This window comes from Talpa europaea (assembly GCF_964194135.1).
Source record: "Talpa europaea genome assembly, chromosome: 2".
Lineage (NCBI taxonomy): Eukaryota > Metazoa > Chordata > Mammalia > Eulipotyphla > Talpidae > Talpa > Talpa europaea.
In genome coordinates this window covers 89041717-89061232 of record NC_140068.1, presented here as the reverse complement: position 1 = coordinate 89061232, position 19516 = coordinate 89041717, and positions in this window count along the sequence as shown.

Sequence of the window (19516 nt, the reverse complement as noted above, 5' to 3'; positions counted from 1 at the left end):
GAAGATGCTCCCCACCATGAGAGATCCTGACTCAGTAGGTCTGGGCAGGGCCCAGGGATCTCTCTCTGTTTAAAAGAACATCTGGGTCGTTCTGACATAGGGGTCCCCAGGACAGCCTGTACATCAGGGGTGATTTGTGTGTATGATGCCTTTATTTTAATGCATCAATAACAGCCACTGCTATTTCCTGGGTGCCATGTGTGAGCCAGGCACTGAACTTGGTGCTTTAAAATACAGTATCTCAGCATCACGTGCAAGCTGGAAATGATTGCTGGTTTGTTCGAAAGACCCTGGAGGAGGCTGAGGCTTGGGGAATTTCGGTAAGTTGCCCAGGACACACAGCTGATTAACTTTGGAGTCAAACCACTCTCTGTCTGACTCCATAGACCACATTTTTTCCCCCACCACCCCAACTCCACCACCATGTCCTTTAACTAGCTCTTCCTGGCAAAAATGTCATTGTGGGGTTTACAGGTACAAAATGCTCTTTTTATTAGCGTCTTTGGTCATCTTCCTTAAAGTGTGGTTCCCAATATCCCCTGGGAATTTAATAGAAAGGCAGACTCCCATTCCGCATTAAGGTTTGCTGACTCACACTGGCCTGCCCCCAGATAATTTCTGAGCACACTGAAGTGTGAACACGTTTGGTTTCTCTCAATCTCTGCTACCCAGCAGGGTGGCCACTCACCACAAGTGCCCATTTCAGCACTGCTGGTGGGAGTGCAAACTGGTCCAACCATTGTGGAAAGCCGTCTGGAGGTTCCTCAGTCTACTAAAAATGGAGCTACCATAGACCCAGCAATTTCACTCTTAGGGATCTACCCAAAGGACACAAAAACATTAATTCAAAATGTACCTCTATGCTTATTGCAGTCCTATTTATCATAGGTAAGACTTGGAATTAACCCAAATGTCCAAAAATAGATGACTGGTGCAAGAAGATGTGGTACATATACACAATGGAATACTATTCAGCAATCAATGCAGCAACATGGATGAAACTTGACAGGATTATGTTCAGTGAAATAAGTCAGAAGGAAAAAGAAAAATACCAGATTGTGTTTTATAGAAGAATATAGGGTATCAAGGGAAAAAATAATAACCAAAAAAAAAAAAAACCCACAACACAACAAAACAAAAATAAACAGACAACTATAAATCAGAGATATCCTGCAGGGGTGGGGAAGGGAGCAAGATCAAACCAAGGGCAGGAAGAGCACAAGGGACTATGGTGCTGGTGCACGGGTGAATTGGTGGTGGGAATTCTATGGGAATTACACCTGAGAAAAGAAAGCAAACATTGTAAGAAAAAAAATAGATTAAAAAAAAAAAGAAATTAACTAAAATGAATAAACTTAAAAGAAGTTCTTTAGTTGTACCAGCCACATTTAGAGCCACATTCACATGGTGAGTGGCTACTGCAGAAGCTCTGCAAGCCAGCCCTGTTCTCGAGCAGGACTCTGTATCTTGGTACTTCTGACACTGGGTGGGATAATGCCTTGTTGTGGGGCTTCCAGTATAGGGTAGAGCAACAGTTCTCAACCTGGGGTGATTTTATCCTTCCAGGGACACTTGGAAATATTAGAGACATTTTTTGGTGATCATAGCTAGTGGTTCCGTCGGCATCTAATGGGTAGAGGCAGAGGTGTGGCTAAACATCCCATGATGCACAGGACACCCCCTCAATGAAGAATTACTGGGTCCAAAAACCCTGCTCAGGAGTAACCAGCAGTAAAATGGTGACAGAAGATCCACGAGACCACAGAGCTCCACTCCTCTCCTTCGCCAAATTCAGAACCCCGAGAATTTATATTGAAGCAAGCAGGAGTCTATTTTTGCTAAGAATGCAGAGTAAGAAGTCCTGGTTTCCAGAATAATCTAGGAACTCCCTTCTGAAATGAAGTCCCTACATTTCAAATCGCAAAGGCTGGGAAAGAAAGATTCATCTTTGGCACTGATGCTTGGAATGTGTGATCGATTCCCCAAGAACCCACAGACTGCCTGCCAATTAGGTGTTGCTGTTTCATCCGTTTGTTCATTCTTCAAAGTTATTTATTGAGCACCTACTAAGTGTAAGGAGCTCTTCGAGAGCCCCTGCCCTTGTGGGGTGGACAACTGAGGAGGGGGGGAGACTGGCGGTACACAAGTCAATGCACCAGCAGGGTTGTGGCGGGAGGAGGGCTACGAAGGGAAAGAAACCGGGCTGGAGCCGAGGATCGATGGGGGATGGCACCTATCTGAAGAGGGCAGGGAGGATCTGTTGAAGAGGTTGCATCTGGCAGAGACCTGAATGAGCTGAGACTGAACCAGGTAACTGGAGGAGAGAAGAGAGCGGTCCAGGCAGAGAGAAGAGGGGGTACCGGGTCCTTTGTCAAAACAAGATTGGTGGAGCAGGAGAGCTGGCAGGTGAGGTCAGCCAGGCAGGCAGGGACAGGTCACAGGCCCAGGAAATCACTGGGTCATTCTGAGCAGAGTAGAGAGGGGGCTTGGTTAACTTTTCACATCACGAGCAAACTATAGGAGGACAAGTGTGGCGAAGCCAGACTACTTCCAAGGCCGCTGAGGTCTTCCAGGGAAGAGATGGTGATGGCTGATTATTGATGAATTAATCAACGCAATCATTAATATTAATACTATCTCTCCACTTGCCAATGCTATTAATAGTCTATCTCACATATTTCATGAATAGACCAAGGGCCATGGTCTATGGGAAAACACATTCTTAGTTCCAAATGACTGACTTCCTGCTGGTTTTAAGTTGGCGACTGTGATCTGATCAAGACAGCAGGACAGGGAGTTGGGGGTTAGGCAGGTTTGCAGGAGGAATTCCCCAATCTCCAAAAACCATCAGAGAAGAGGAGTCTAAAGGCAGCCTTCTCATCACACTTCTTCCAAGGGATGCTGGGCAGCGGATGGATGGGAGCCAGCTGTGCTGCTGCAGGCGGAGCAGAAGGAGGAGGGCGGACTCTCCTGGGGCGATGGCACTGCAGCTGTGAAAGAAGGGGGATGTGGATTTTTTTCCCAAAGGAGAAGAACCTCTAACTTCTGGGGTTTCTGAAGTTTCAGGGCACAGGGTCAGGGATACAGGCAAAGAGCAGGCAGTCTTAGGGCAGAATAATCCAGCGGTGCCTCTGCACAGCACCGGGCTGGTTGCCTGATCTCTGGGATTCTCCATAAAACAGAAACAACGCCCTCAGGGCGGCGCTGAGGGGCAGCTCAACAGTGCAGGTGCTGAGAGCCACAGCGAGGACAACCTCACCCAGGTGCCCGAGTCTGGGGGCGCATCTTCCAGAGCAGATGCAGATGGCCCTTGCTCTATTCTGTCCCCACAGGCAGGGGCATCTGTGCCATACTCATGTTCAGGCTGCCCAGCGTGACACAAGGAAAGGCGCTTCCCTTTCATGAATTCATCTGTCCAACACACGTTCACTGGGGCGTAGGCGTGGCATGGTGTTTGGGAGAAACGGAGTCAGATGCAACCCCCTACTCTCCAGGAGCACATGGCTAGCCAGGGCAGTGGGAGACATGAAAACAAGTTCCTTTAATCTTCTTTATCCCTCTGGAGCCTGGGGACCACTGCCCAGGTAGTTTTCTTGCCTAGAAAACTTGCCTCGACTAGAGTTACCAGCCTTTGGGGGCCTGCCAACCCCTCTTATCTACCTGTACCTTGCACCATCAACTTTGGGGGCGATGTCCTCTGCCCCTCCCAACCTGGCAAGCAGGCCTGGTTGTTTCTGCTGGAGTGAAAAAGGATGGTGAGAGCAACGTAAGACCAGCTAGGTAGAGAGGGAACCGGGAAACACATCTGCCTTCAGCAAGGTCTTCCTTCAGGTCTCTGCTTTCTCACTCCAGTGGACGTGGCTCCAAGAGAAAAGGAGACGGGTCAGGGACCAGAACACCCACTCGTGACCCCCAGATCACCTAGGGCTCAGCTTCTCCCCAGCACATCCCCAGGAGTGTCTTCAAGAAGGCCCCAGCTCTGAGTCATCTGAAGCCGAGAGGAGACCTTGTAAAAATAACTCCAAGTATGAGGCTCCTGTATTCATATTATTCACAATACAAAGAACAAAAAGCAGGGCAGGAAGCAGAGGAGGAAAGTGTCGTTCACATCAGTTTTCTTCACATGACAAGCAGCCAGGAACTCACTTGCTGAGCCCATCTCACACTCTCTCCTTGGAACGATTACATAAGCTGGAGAAAGGGTCTTCTTCGCAACCTGCCGATTCTCCCACCACCTCTCCTCATCTGTCACCCCCACATCTGAACCTTCCTGGTAACCCCTGCCCGGATTAGGGGTTCATCCAGTGCCCCCTCCCTGTTGTCTGCCCTGGAGAATGTCCTTGAAGCCCTGAGAGCCTCCAGGGTGGGATTTCTGGCCCTGTGACCGTGACTGTAATTGTGACAGTGTGAGGGAGAATCTATGGGGATGGCTGGCAGGGTTGGCCAGGACCCCATTGGCACCTGTGACAGGGGTTTCCTTAGAAAACCCTGGATTTCAAAATGTTGGGCTGTGTGATCTTGTTAAACTCAGGGCTTCTTGGACTCCAAGAAGGGAGTACTGGGCTTCCCCTGGTGGCGCAGCGGCTGAGCTCTGGGTTGCGAGGCTGCCTGCAGCCTCTGCAGTGCCGGTTCTATCCCAGGCCGCCGGGCGAGGGGTCCCACATGGCGCACAGACCTCTCCTGCCACCCGCTGCTCCCCTCAGCAGTGTATTTCGTCAGTCTGCCTGCTCTGTTCCCCGCTCTGGCTCTGGTGAGTTCTCTCACCCTCCCATGCTTCTGACCGTGCCCAGTACTTGTATAAATAAATAAAATAAATCTTTTAAAAAAGAAGGGAGTACTGCTGATTCACTTCCACTCAGCTTTCTGGAAGGCTAATCTTTAAGGGTCAGGGAGGTAAGGATGGGGATTTTGAGACAAGGAGGAGAGTTCAGGGAAAGGTAAACAAAAGGAGTAAGACAGGAGTAGGGAGAGGTACATAAAAAAAGATCCTGAGTGGTAGGGGGTGGGCAGAGGCTTGGCCATAAGGCTTTTATTGAGCACTTACTTAACACAGCCCCGTGTAGGGAATTGTCACAGTGGTCCTGAGGCTTATAATTAAGAACAAACGAGTCACTACTTTAGACAAGCACACACACATGCTAGGAAATAAAAACCCAGGTCACACTAAAGTCAGAGCTGTGTCTAAGATCAGTAAAAGGAAAAACTAGCAGCAAATGCATGCCTTAGCACTTTGTCAATTTGCCTTTTCACAAGAAGACATGTTTTAGAGTTCGGATCGACTCTGACCGCAGACTCTTCATCAACTTAAGTCTTTGCCTTTGCAACAAGAAACCAAGTTGACCCAATGCTTTCAGATGTCCATAGTGACATTAGGGCAGAGACCCTTACAAGTCTTTCCAGATAAAGCTTGTGAATCCAAAAAGTATTTGTAAAATGCTTGTGAGATGCCAGGCATTACTGGCATGCAATGGTGTATCTTGGTGTATAAAGAAGATAAGACCTGTTCTGGTGGAGTTTTTGTTTTAATAGAGAGAAACAGGACATAAAATAAATAATTAAAATACACAGTGTGTTAGATGGTTAAGTGTTATGGGGATTAAATAAGGCACAAAATAGGAAGTCATCAAAGAAAGTCTTTGAAAAAGGTGAAATCTGAAAAAAGACCTGCAAGGAGTGGATGAACCTGGGGAAAGGGTGTCCAAGCAGAGGGGACAGCATGGGCAAATGCCCTGAGGCAGGCCTATGCCCGAGGTGACTACGGGAACTAGGAGAAGGATGGTGTGGCTGAACGGGGAGAAGAAGGAGGAAAGCAGTAGGAAATGAGATCAGATGGAGTCTAAGGATGATTTAACAATGAATGAAACTGGCATGTAAATATGATGGAGCTAGAGGGCTATTCATACAGGCACTGAGGAAAGGAGGCCTTAGTTGAGCTGGGGCCCAGATAATCAACATGTGAAGATCTCAGAAAAAAGCATCCAAAGCAACAGGGACAGCAAACAAGGGCAGGGTGAGCAAGCATGCGGCAGGGGCCCAGCGGGGTGGAGGGACGGTGCTCCCATCACAAAGGGGAACCACTCGCAACCTGGTGGATACTCTCCGGGGGACATCTGGCAATATTGGAGATATTTGGTTATCACAGTTGGGAAAGTGCTGTTGGCATTTGGCCAGTGACGCTGCTAAACACTTTAGAATGCACAGGAGAGCCCCTCTTAACAAGGGATTATCCAGCCCCAAACACCAACAGTGCCAAAGTTGAGAGATCCTGGTGCAGAGCCTTGCAAGTCTGGCAAGAGGTCTGTGTGCATACAGAAGCACAAGCCAAGGACTAATGTGCCTGCCGGAGTGTGCTGCTCTCACACAGCACAGCCAAGGCACCGGGTCCAAGCATGTGCACGGAGATGAAGGTGAGACTTGTCAGGATCAGCCCTCCGAAGACAGGAGCCAGGACGGAGGCCAAAGCTGTGAAAATGTTACCCCAGCCTAACTGGGGGAAAAAGGGGACTCCTGGAACAGAGACAGAGGAGACTGAATTAAGAGAGGCCATGGAGGCTGTCTGCTGCAGCTGTGGCCCCTAGGAGTCAAGGCAGGGTACAGAGGAGGGGAGAGCAGCCCCCCTGTCATAGTGAAGGGGCTTGGGGCTCAGGGCTGCAGGATGTTAAGGGTTTGGTGAGTGTGGAGGACACAGGTTGAGGCCAGTGTGCAGACAGTCCAGGACTTAAGAACGAAATCCCCAGGAGAAACAGCCATGGGCTGAAAAGATGAGACTTAGGTAGGTGGACCCCCAAACCCAAGCACAGCATACCTGAAAGATGCAAATGAGGAACCAAGAGGGGCCCTGAAAAGAAGGGGTGTTTCAGTATGATCTTGAATCTGGTTACCTCAATAGTTGGGATTGTTCTCTGTTCCACTGTGGGTGGGGACCCAGAAGTCAGGCTGCATGGCTACCGGTCAACACAGGCAGCACTTTAGGTTGCTAGAGATTTCACTCACAAGGTGAAGCAAGCCCACAGGTCCCGGAGTGGCTGAGGTGACCATGGCTGACAAGTAGATCATCCCAAGAATGGCCCTTCTCCTCACCCTACTGATAATCTCGATGATTCATCCCAGAAGCTGGTCCCACCTCAGTGGAAAGAAAATCTAAATGAGATGCTCATTGCTTAGAAATGAGAAAAATTTCTCAGTAGAGAAGCAGGCCAGAACTCTTCCTTGGTCCCAATCCAGAGAAACCTTTCTAATTTTGAGGAGGGTGAGAAGTAGGGCCTGCTTCATAGTGACAGAGAGTTTCTGGTGGCATCTCTGAGTCCACACTTGTGTGGCACGAGAAGGTAGACACTCTCATTAACACTTCCAGTGCTCACTCCCTCAAAAGTTTAGAAAATAACACCTATTCGTCTCTCCCTGGAAAACATGCTCACTCCAAAAATTTTAGTCAAAAGACAAAAAGAAGAATCCACTCACAACCCTATTATTTTGTGAGACTATTTTCTTCACCAAACTTTTAAGACACCTTTGTTGAGAGCATATTCTGTATGTGATTTAATATTCTGCTTAGCACAGAGGTATTTTATCATGTTATTAAAAGCTCTTTATAAGTATTAGCTTTAACCACTGGATACTACCTAATCCATTGACAATTATGTTATATTTGCTAATGTTAGGAGAAGCAGAGGGCCTGATCCTCGCAGGCTTTTATTGCACCAAATACAGGTGTTTTTAAGTGATCTGAGTAGTGAATACAGGAATTGTCACCTTTTTCTGAGCACTTACTGCTGTATAACAGGGACTCTGCTTTCTGCCACATTGCACGGCTGTGAGGTTAGATGTGAGGAGGCTTAGATCTTGCTGTCACATGAAAATTGGTTGCCTTTCTCCAGACCTGGGACCTCTCCACTTTACTTCGTTGAAGGTTATATCTTGTCCTACTCTGCTCACAGAAAAATCAAGGGCTCACCTTCCTCATTCAGCTGAGGGGAGGCTCCAAGTCCTATTTTGGCACAGGGACGGGGAAAACATGGGTTAGGTCCTAAGGATTTGTCAACAGTGGCAAAGCTCCAGAAAGGTCATCAGGTAGAGGGATATAAAGAGAGTGGCCAACCACAGCCCCGTATTTACATACCACCTGTTTGTGTAAATACAGCTTTATTGGAACACAGCCACACCCCTTCATTTACAGAGTGTCTATGGCTGTTTTCAGCCACTATGAGCAGGGGTGAGTGGTTATGACAGAGGCCATGTGACCTCCAAGGCTATCGTATGTACACTACTTGGCCCTATAAGGCAAAGTTTGCTCACCTCTCTGTTTGGAGGCCAATGTCCTCCAAATTCCGTGTTCCCCCTCATTTATCTGAGAGTTGTCAGTGAGAAGCAGCTGCCCAGATAGGCACTATATCTCCCAGCACTTCCTGCAGCAAGGTGAGACCCTGTGGTGGGTTCTCACCAATGATATGTGGGCCAGGGGATGCGGATGTGTATAATGAGGGGCCAAGCTGGTTAAGAAGTGGGTGAACCTTCACCACCTTCTATTCCCCTTCCTCTTGAACACATAGTACTCCTAGGCCTTATAGTAATGCTTCTCAAGCTTTTTCCATAATTATTGTTACATAAGGAACATTTTTAGCCTAAAATGTATTTAGCATTTTAGCCTGGATGTATCATCAATCCCCAAGATAACTTAAAGAGTTTGAAAAATATTTTAAAATATTTTTTTGGCCCCAAGAACTAATTTTTGTCCCCTGGAGAAGGATATTGGCCTTGTTGAGAATGCATTCCCTCAGCTACAGCAAGGTCACGACAGAGGTGCATGGGTCCCTGAACTACTTGAGGAACAAGAGTCACACCCAACACCTGCATTCAACTGTTTTATGAGCAAGAAATAACTTCTACTATGATAATCCCCTGAAATTTGGGAGAAAATTATGGCAGCAAACATTGTCTTAACAATGTTAATATAAGATCTGAATTTGATTGTTTTAAAGAAGTATGGGGCCTCCCCGGTGGCGCAGCGGTTGAGCGCTGGGTTGCAAAGCTGCCCGCGGCCTCTGCGGCGCAGGTTCGATCCCCGGCTGCTCCCCGGCCACCGGAGGAGGGTCCCACATGGCGCGCAGACCTCTCCTGCCACTCGCTGCTCCCCTCAGCAGTGTACTTCGGTCCTTCTGCCTGCTCTGCTCCCTGCTCTGGCTCTGGTGAATTCTCTCACCCTCCCGCGCTTCTGACTGTACCCAGTGCATGCATAAAAAACCAAACAAACAAACAAATAAATAAAACATGCCTTAATAAAAAAAATTAAAAAAAAATCTTTTAAAGAAGTATGGATTAGACAGATATGTAATGATAAAAACAGGGGACTGCTCCTAAATCCTGAAGGAAGTATTTGGGATTAAAGTCCTCTACTTTAGAAGGAAGAGAGTTTAGTCTGTTATCTGTTTTAATGATGGAAGTTTAAACTTTAAATGAACTGAAGAAGGGTGGAGATCAATTCACGAGAGCAACCTAGAGGTGGGCAACAAATTAACTGCATTCATTTATATCATGTCTACCTGGACACATCCTCACCAACATGAGAGAACTTTTTCTCTAAAAAAGAGATATAATTTTAAACCACAAAAGGAAAAGGTGAAGGCCACTAGGAAAGAGTTGGGGGCAACTTTGTAGGAAAGAGACTATGAAAGACTAAAAACTGATCATGCATGCACTAGAAACCTGAGCCAAAAAGTGGGCTCAGACACCTCATCCTGGCAGGACCGCCACAAGGCTCAAGACTCAGAAATGTCAATGCAGTGGAGAGTAGGAATCTGATGTGAGGTGAAAGGGAGATTATAGAAAACCTCACATTAGAAGAATTGAGCCTACCACAGGTAGCTCATGAGGCAGCCAGGTTTCTCTTCTTCCAAGTAAAAACAAAAAACTCACGAAATTTCAGTGTCTCAAGAAATTGAATGGAACCAAAGAAAAGATACAAGATCCAGGAATAACCTAGTGTAATAGTATAGGGAAGTGATGATAAAGATGGAGCAAGGTTTCAGGAGCAACCAGGTGAAACTTAGAGAAAATAGAGAACTCTGGGAGGAAGAGAGAACATATAAAAATTCCCAACTGGCTAGAGAATTTGGGAGGGGGGAAAAAGGAAGGAAAAGATAATAGCCAAAGGCTTAAAAATAAAATAAAAAAAGAAAGGCAATGGCATACTCTTGGAAAAATAGGAAGCTACATATATGTATATTTAAAAGGATTCATAACATTGGCATCAAAGAGGTAACAGATGAGGCATCAGGGTTACACACTTAAAAGCCTTTAGGGTTAGGCAAATAAATAAACGAACAAAGCAAACTATGTATTCAAGCACAGGCATATACTGTGTGAACGGTAGGGGTTGTGCAAACTGGAGTAGGCATGCCCATTCTAAACAGCAGTGTTACCATATGGAAAGTGAAATCATGGATGCCAGATTCAACTTTTAAAACAATATCTCAAACTCTGAAGCTTTTATGAAAACTCTCCCTATTTTGGCTGAAATGTTGGCTGAAATTAAAAAAAAATCAGTAGGCAAACCAAACAAGTATGTCTGAGGGTGGATTGTCAACGTACAACTTGTCGTTTATACATTCACAATAACATAAACTCCATCTGCCGATTTTTCAACCTTCAGACAGAGCATAGAAGATTTAATGGTGGTTATAAAATAAAAATGTAAATGTTATCACCGTTAACAATGTAAAAAGTAAAAACAGAGATGACAGAGTTTGGGAAGTGGAAGGCAGTGGGGTAAGATCACTAATACCTTCATCTTACGGAACAGGGAATTAAGAGATACTGTCATTAATGAGCGAGATGTGTGGTAGTAAGAATCTAACTTATAAAGCTAACCAAATAGAGGAACTATAAATAACGATATAACTGTGTGAGGATGTGGGGAGGGGAGGCAGAAGGGTGGTATAAGTGAGCTAAATCATCAACCATCACAACAGGAAGTAGCAGATAATTTCTAAAATAAGAGTAAAATAAAAGCACATGGAGGTAAATGCCAAAAACAATAATTGAGAGAATTAAAAAGGGTTGTCTCAAGGGAGTGGGATTGGGTTAGGAAGGAAAGAGGCCAAGAGACTGATATTTTTATTATAAATTGTTCTGAAATTGTCTACACACACACACACACACACACACACAACCAAGAGAACAACCGAAAACAAGAAAATCTATTGCAAGATTCATGGAGTTGAATACTGGGGTAAGAAAGCCTACCAGGACTGACCCTCAGTGAGAGACTATAGGTGGGCGTCAAAAGGGCTTAAATGAAAATAACATTAGTGACAGAGGAGTGGGGGAGGGCTAAGGAACCAACACTACATGGGGGAGGCCTTGGAGACTAACACCAGCAAGAAGACTTACCACCCCTAAGGCTGAAGGTCAAGGGGAAGGAACGGGGTGCTCCTGGAGACCTAGGAGTCTAGGACACTGGGAGAGCCGCTAGGGCTGTAAAGATAGTCACTGCCAGAAATCAGATAAGGCAGCAGTATTAATACTCCAATTGCTTTTTCCTCCAGCTGTAGGATCTCCTGCCGATGTCTCCTATTGGCCAAATCCCCAACTTCACTCAGAAGGTAATGCAACCCACAAGTGCCAGCCTCATGGACACCACAGGGCAGAGAATAGATTCAGGAGTGGGGCCGGTAAATGGAAAATAACCAGCACATATTCTCGCACTCTCCATTCCCGACGGACAGGAGGGAAATGGATTAGATAAATCACACATTTGTCCCATAGTAGTCATGTTGACCTTCTCTGGTTCAGTGCAGAATTCAGGGACTGCCAGAAAGAAATGAGAAAGGATATGTAATTTCATTAGTAAATCTAGACGGATGGCTTCCATATGTAGTCCTTGCATTTAGTCACAGAGGAGCGCTAAGTATATGAAGCAAGAATTCCATCCGCTCGACAAAAGAAACGAGGCAGACCCATGCGAGGTGCTGTGATGCACACCCAATGACAAGAGCAGCCATGCAAGCCCACAAGCCACAAATCAGGAGGCAACAGCTCCCAAGCCTTTCTGAACTGGGGAGCCGGGTCTGCTCTTGGAGGATGAGTGGAAGGCAGTATGAGACATGTTTCAGGGAAGGCAAGTGGGTATCAAGGAGAGTAAGAAATGGGATGCTCCTCCAACTGGGGCAGTATAATGGGGAGGCCCGGATGCTGGGCCTGAAGCAGTATATACAGGAGTACAGGAGTGGGACGTGGAACCAATGCAAAGGAAAATAAGGTGGGGGCGTAAGGTGGGAAAGAGGCTTCTAGTATGTGCTTACTGTGTATGGAAGAATGAGAGGCAGAGAGGGAGGGCAGATAGATAGAAAAGCACTCAGTTTGTCTTTTAAGACTCAGCTGCAAGGTCACCTTACCTATTCAATTTGTCTTGACCAAACCCAGCCTTTCCTTGGAATATTAAACCACAATTATCTTAGATTGGAACATTTCACAGTACTCATGTTTCCTGTTTATTTAATGTATGACTCCCTTGAATGCAAGGATGTCTACTTACTCATCTTTGTATCTTTAGATTCTAGAGCTCAGAGCCTAGCCCAAAATAAAAAAGTGCTCCATTGAATGAATGGATGGATGGTGAGTGGATGGGTGGATGGATGGATGGATGGATGGACAGATGGATAGTGAATGGTGGGTGATGGATGGTGAACAGTAGATGGAGGGACTGTGGAGAGATAGTGGATAATGGGATGACAGGTGCCTGCATTAGGGTGGTAACAGTGCAAATGAATGAAACAGCAGAATCAATAGGATCTGGTATCTGGATGCTTCCCAAAGTGTGCAGACCTGATGCCTGCCTCTTTTGGAAAGTGGAAGATTATAACATAAGTGCTTTATAACTCTGCAAATATTTCCCAGCTTGTGAGGGCATGTTTGGTTATTAACAGATCGTGCAACAAATTAGACACAGGAAACAAACCATGAATGATAGAAAGGCGGTGGGGCCCAGAGCATGAACCAGAGACCAAAGTGCTTTCTCATGTATTGTATGGCAGGGCGGGGTCAGACACTTTGGCATGCGTTACTTTAGAGGCTTGGTCATTCCATTCTTTACTGTCCATCTCAAGAAGATGACCATGAGCAAGAATCCCTTTCAGGGGCTGTTTCTCCACCATATGCCAACATCTCATCTATTACCAAGGGCTTTTTTAAACTAATGGTCTTGGCAAAAACTGTAGGAAGAAAAACAGTGTTCTTGCATTAGGTTCCAAAATAACACCAGCTGTTGGAATTAAACAGCCAAGCTGATAGTCTAGTAATGAATAAGAACAACTTTCTTCAAAAAGAGCTATGACTAGGCAAGAAACGTTAGGGTCCCTGGACAACAAAACTTACCACTTCCACTCAGATGAGACTGATGCCCTAAATACCATAACCCTACTCACCAGTTATGTAAGTACAGCATCTCTTATGCCAGTGGACCAAAAAAATGATTCTAGCTAGAATCTTTGAGATATTTAAGAATCCTTTGATACTTGATACCATCAAGTAAGGGAAGGGGGTAGAATCTGATAAGAGCATAGTATCAAAAAGGACAGGACAGAGATGAGGGGTGGCTAATTTTTTACCTTCCGTCCCTCCAAGTAAGAGGACAGCGTTGCTATCTCCTTGTCAGGATGCCCAGGGATGCACCTGCACCATGCTATATAGGTCCCAGATTGTTCTCACCCACAGATCATCCAAGAATCTAGAGGAATAGCTGGGACAGGTCCCTTTATTCCCATTTTACAGATGGGGAATATAAAGTGCATACATCTGTATAAAGCAACTTGTCCCACGTCTCTAAGAAGAGTCATTAACTCAGCCTGGTCTAGAGGACGGGTCTCTGATGACTTGAATGCAAAGATGGTGATTTACTCTTTTTTTTTTTTTACCCTCAGATCCCAATAGGACCCTGGTCCTTGTGCATAATAAGTGCTCAGTAAGTGTTTACTGAAAACAGGACTTTCAGTGCCTATGACAGTGCCTATGACATATTAACCTGTCTCAGGACTTGACACCTTTATCTGTAAAATGGCAGTAAAAATGCTTTCCCCAGAGGGTTAATGTGGGGATCAAATTACATTCATACATAGAAAGTCTTGCCACACTGCCTGGTCTATGGTTGGTACTTGTTAATATTAACTACTATTAGGGCCTCTCCTGGTGGCGCAGTGGTTGAGCGCTGGGTTGCGAGGCTGCCCGCAGCCTCTGCAGCGCCAGTTCGATCCCCGGCCACCGGCAAGGGTCCCACAAAAAAAAAAAAAAATTAACTACTATTACTGCTGACACTGTTATGCTCAAAAAAAGAGAATAAAGTAATAGGAGAGAGGCATGATGGGGGGTGGGGTTGTTACCTTAACTAGGGTGGTGGGGAAGGCCATTCTGAAGATGGATCATTGGAGCAAGACCTAAATGAAGAAGCGAAATCAGCCCTGCTGGGTCTGGGGAAGGTGGGCAGGTGGGAGGCCTGGCAAAGGCAAAGGCTTGGAGGTGGGAATGGAAGGTTTGAATGGAGTGTCCGAGTAGTAGGGAAGGGGAAAGTTTTGTAATGATCACAACTTGCCTTCCTATGGTCTTTACATCCCAATTCCTATCCCTAATTTTTAGGAGGAACTGTAGAATTATCCATCTGAATAATCACCCCTACAGTGTATTAAAGGCCACTCTGAAGGTTTGGTTAAAGCATTTAAAATAGGCCTGAAGGACCCGTTTTGCTAAAAGTTTAAAAATGTTCCTTCAATCCCAGTCACACATTGCTAAAGTCGATCTTACTGTCTAGCCCATAGGTGACTGACCGGGGAAAATGAGGGTCCAAGTCCCTTCCAACCTGGAAGTCCCTGGCTGACACTCAGCGACTGCCACTGCAAGCAATTCCCCATCATCCACCCTAAGCAGCCTCCTCGCCCAGCAGTTCTCACCAGGAGAAATCTGGCAGATGCTGAGGAAGGACGCAAGGCATTCCAGCAAGCACTGAGGAGAGACAAATGAGAAGGTAAAGCCACTGCACAGAAACAAAGGCACCCTGGTTCATCACAGAGGCTGTTCTATGTAATTACCCAGGAAGGCTGGTTGAACCCAGTCACACAGGGCCTTTAAGGCCTTGGTCCCACTTGTTTGTGCTGACTTCCTTTTAGATTCAAACAGTCAGAAGGGATTTGGACAGGAACAGCCCCTCAACACTGCTACCTGAGGCCAACGATCAGTGACAGGAAGGACTTACTGAGATTAGTAACCATGCTTGCCCGCGTCATGGCTGCAGCCTTCATGACACTCACCTTCTGTCTCTGGATCAGCCCAGGGATCAGCCTGGACACTCAGGTCGTGGCACTCCAGGGGAGGCCCAGCAGGGCTGCTTCTCGCCCCCCCACCCCCACAGACTCAATCTTCAACCCCCACCGTGGCAAAGCAGCCCCCAGAAGAAGAGCTGTCAGTGATGACCTTACCCTCCTTCTAAAAGGAATAGAGGACCACAACCTGGAACTCAGGCACAGACACACTGGCAGCCAGCCCCCCACAGCCCCTCCAAGCAAGTAAAGAGGTAAAGGAAACCACCCTGAGCTTCAGGTAATTCTGGAAGCACAGCACAGAGGCAAAGGCTGATCAATTTCACTATTTAAATCAAAACAGTATTATGTCAAAACAAACCAAAAAAAGGTAAACAAAATTAAATGTCAACAAAATGAAATAATAATTCACCACATGCATATTAATATCCTTAATATATAAAGAAAGCTTAAAAATCAATAAGAAAATGATAAACACAAAGAAAAAATGGGTTACAGGCAATCTATGAAAGAAGGAATACAAATGGCACAAATATATGAAAAATGGCCAACCTCAGGAGAGATCAATAAAATGCAAATTAAAATGACCCATCAAATAAAATAAAATAAAACAACCCATCAACTTGGAAAAGATTTTTAAATCATACTGCAGTATTGGCAAGAATGTAGGGGAAACAAACAGGCTCATACATGATGGGAAACTGGCCAGTATCTATCAAACGCTCATGTGAAACACTCTGACCCCGAAATCCATCCTGCAGGATATTCTTATTATAGAAACGAAAATACACATTCAAAGGTGCCCAGTATTGACAATGCTTAATGCTGGTGGGAATGTAAATCAGCATCATATTTACAAAGAAAAAAATAGCAACATGCACCAGAAACATTTTAAAATTTTACATATCCTCTGACCCAGAGATTCTACGTCTGGAAATTCACCCTTAGAAAGTCATCAGGAATATGTCTAGAAACTCAATTCTAAGAATGCTCCTGCACAAATTTCAATGGGAAGGCGATGTCAGTGGGGTGGAGGGGGTGGGAGTGGGGGGATACAATACAAAAGTGCCAAACTGAAGATCAAGTAAATAGCAGGTACAGACATACAATAAAATACCACAACGCTCTTCCAAATTCTGCTGCACGCCTTCCGGTTAACAAATGCTAGATTGAAAACATGTGTTTATCTCCTTTTTCTTCTAAGACTCTATCACTTCAAATGATAGCAAAGGAATTTTTTTAATTGTATAAACTTACAACATTGAAAAGACCCGGAAAGAGGCAATTAGCAACAAATTATAGGAAGAGAGCAAATAGACAGGAGGCGTAGCTGAGACAGCAGGACAGACTCTCTCACAAAGGAGGCTGTGAGCTGCTCTGTAAACTTCAGAAAGTGAGAGGGCTAGCATGCTAGCCTGGCCAGGGAGGAGAGCCAAACGAGGCTGAAAACAGACGGCCAAAAGTCAGAAAACAAGTGACACACACACATGGTCTCACTCCTTCATTCCCTCCCTGTCACCTGCATGCACCTTGCAGGTAGGGGGGTGGAAGTCCCGGCTCTGGATTACCTGAATGACACACATGTCACCCGGAATCACACCCAGTTCCTTGTGGGTCACCCAAAGCAGGGTCCTGGTGCTACCCACTATCAGAGGGGGCAAAGGCACAGACAGAGACTCAGGAAAACGAAGGGTCCCTGGATGTTGTAGATCCCTGAGCAGGGAGACAAAGGGATTCAGAGCCTGGGCCCTGGGGGCAGGTTGCTGGCTGCTGAGCCTCCCAGTCCTGGCAGTCTGGGCTACTATGTGTCCCAAGGAAAGCTGGACTAGCAATGCTGTCAGGGGCATGCACAAGCATGTTCTCTCTCTCTTGCTCTCTCTTGCTCTTGCTCTTGCTCTCTCTCTCTCTCTCTCTCTCTCACACACACACACACACACACACACACACACACACACACACACACAGAGATGATCTCTTCTCTCAGCCTTGCCCCACCCCTTGAGCTCTGCCAAGGAGTTGTGAATGGAGAATTTGTTTCCAAGAAAGTAAAAGAAGTATCACTAGCCAATATTTTTCTGAAAAGTCAGGAAATGTTCTATACCAGGCATGACATCCTTGCAAAGGAGAGGCCCAGTGAGAGACAAAGTGATGGGGCAATGGAAGGAAGTCTTGCCCATTCCAACTTTTCCTCAGATCTCTGTGGAGAGAGAGCAACGACTCAGAAAACAGACTATCCCTGAGAGGATTCCCTTGGATGGTCATGGCTCTCCCAGAGGCAATGGTCCCCACAAAGCCACCTTACCTCCTTGGGCTATAGGGGGGAGAAACTTCATATGGGTGGGGGTTGGGAGTGAACATTTCTCCTCAGCCTTTGAGGCATATGTCAGTCTCAAATACCACCCCCCCTCCCAGAACAGCCCTGTCTATAGGCAGAGAAACAACTCTTGCTCCTTTACTAGGCTTCTGTCCCCATCACTGTGACCCTGACCTCCGCAAAGGGCTCTCAAGATTATTTAGGGTCTATCTGAGCAAGATTTCCATGGGCTTGCTCTTAGAATTCCAGAAAGCTGTGTTCTGGCCATTAAGATCTAGGTCAAGAAGGGAAAATGTACCCAGCTGAGTAAAATGAGGGTCTTCTGTGGAGCCACTGACTGAGAAATGTCATGTCTTTCTGCTGAACTGAGGGGAAAGGACAGGACACCACCTACTTTTATGAATCTGGCCCTCCATCATTTTTCCAACAAAAACATGTGGAGAACACCTATAATGTTCCAGGGACTCCTAGAAGGCAAAAGAACCAATCCACGCCCCAAGGAGATCTGAGTAAGTAATGGGGTTGGGGTTAATACAAAAGTGGGGTGTGTGAGCCCACAGGATGAACAACTTCCCACAGCCTGGTATAGACGCAGTTCAGGTAAGGGCTTGTTTCTTAATAGTGATTGACCCTGTGTCGGCTGGGGTGAAGTCAGATGACTCCTGATGTAAATCACCAGTAAAAGAAAATGTGCTTTTATTTTCACAAGTTTATTTCACATCCTGCTTTTTTCTTTCTTGGATTCCAATAAGCTGGGGAGCTGGGTGCAGGAAAAGTTTTGGGATCTCACAGCTGTAGTCAATGCTGAGGCCTTATTTACATGAGAAGTGAGTCGGGCGTGGGGGGGGGTGTGTTTCCCCAAGGTTCTGGAATGTGGTTCTGTCAGACCTGACTCCTGGTCATTCTGCCTGACCACAAACCTGGGGCAGCCAGCCCGCAACCAGCTGCTTCCCCTCAACCTGATAGAGCTGGGAAAAGGTTTCTCTTTGCCTGAGAAGAACCAACTTGGGTTCCTGAGCAAGAAGGCAGAGTTCCCATCACCGCCAGGCAAAAGAAGCCCTCATTCCAGCTGGCACAGAGGGCAAAAAAATAACAAGATCCAAAGGAAGCCCCATTACTGACTTCAGCCTCCATGGGAGGAAAATATAGGATCCTCCAAGGCCACATGGGCCTCTTGAGCGCTTACTTAACGTGAAGAGGAAATTGCCCCACAAACACCCACCAACGAATGCGGAGACGCCGAGGCCAAGGGCAGTGACGGATCCCAACGGTCACATCCGACCACCTCCCACTCATAAAGAAATGGAAAATTTCAAGGATAGAGTGAAGATATTTTTCTTTTAGGTTGGCAGTCCTTGGTGAGCTTTTAGCTTAAATCACTGAAACAAACAAACAACACAGACCACATAACTCAAGGTTATATATAAATCAATGTATATGTGTATACACTTACGTGTGTGTGTGTGTGTGTGTGTGTTGTAGACTCCACCCATGTGAAGTCTCTCTTCCTCCTGCAGCCCAAGGAGGTAAGGTGGCTTCATGGGGACCACTGCCTCTGGGAGAGCCTTGATCATCCAAGGAAATTCTCTCAGGGATAGTTTTTTTCCAGCCATTACTCTCTCTCCACACACACACACACACACACACACACACACACACACACACACCTATGCTCAAAGGATATGTGTGCCTGCCCTCTAGATAAAGGCCAAGAAGACCTGCAGGGACACTGTGGGAATCTCAAAATTAGACAAAAGAAGGAAAACTTCTGGAAGGCACATTGAACCCCCTGATTTGAAGGTAATTGAGTCACGGGTGGTTATGGAGAACTCAAGACAGGAAGCCCTGGGGACCTGCCTGCAGCCATCACAGACATACTCCTTCCCAAGCAGAATGCACC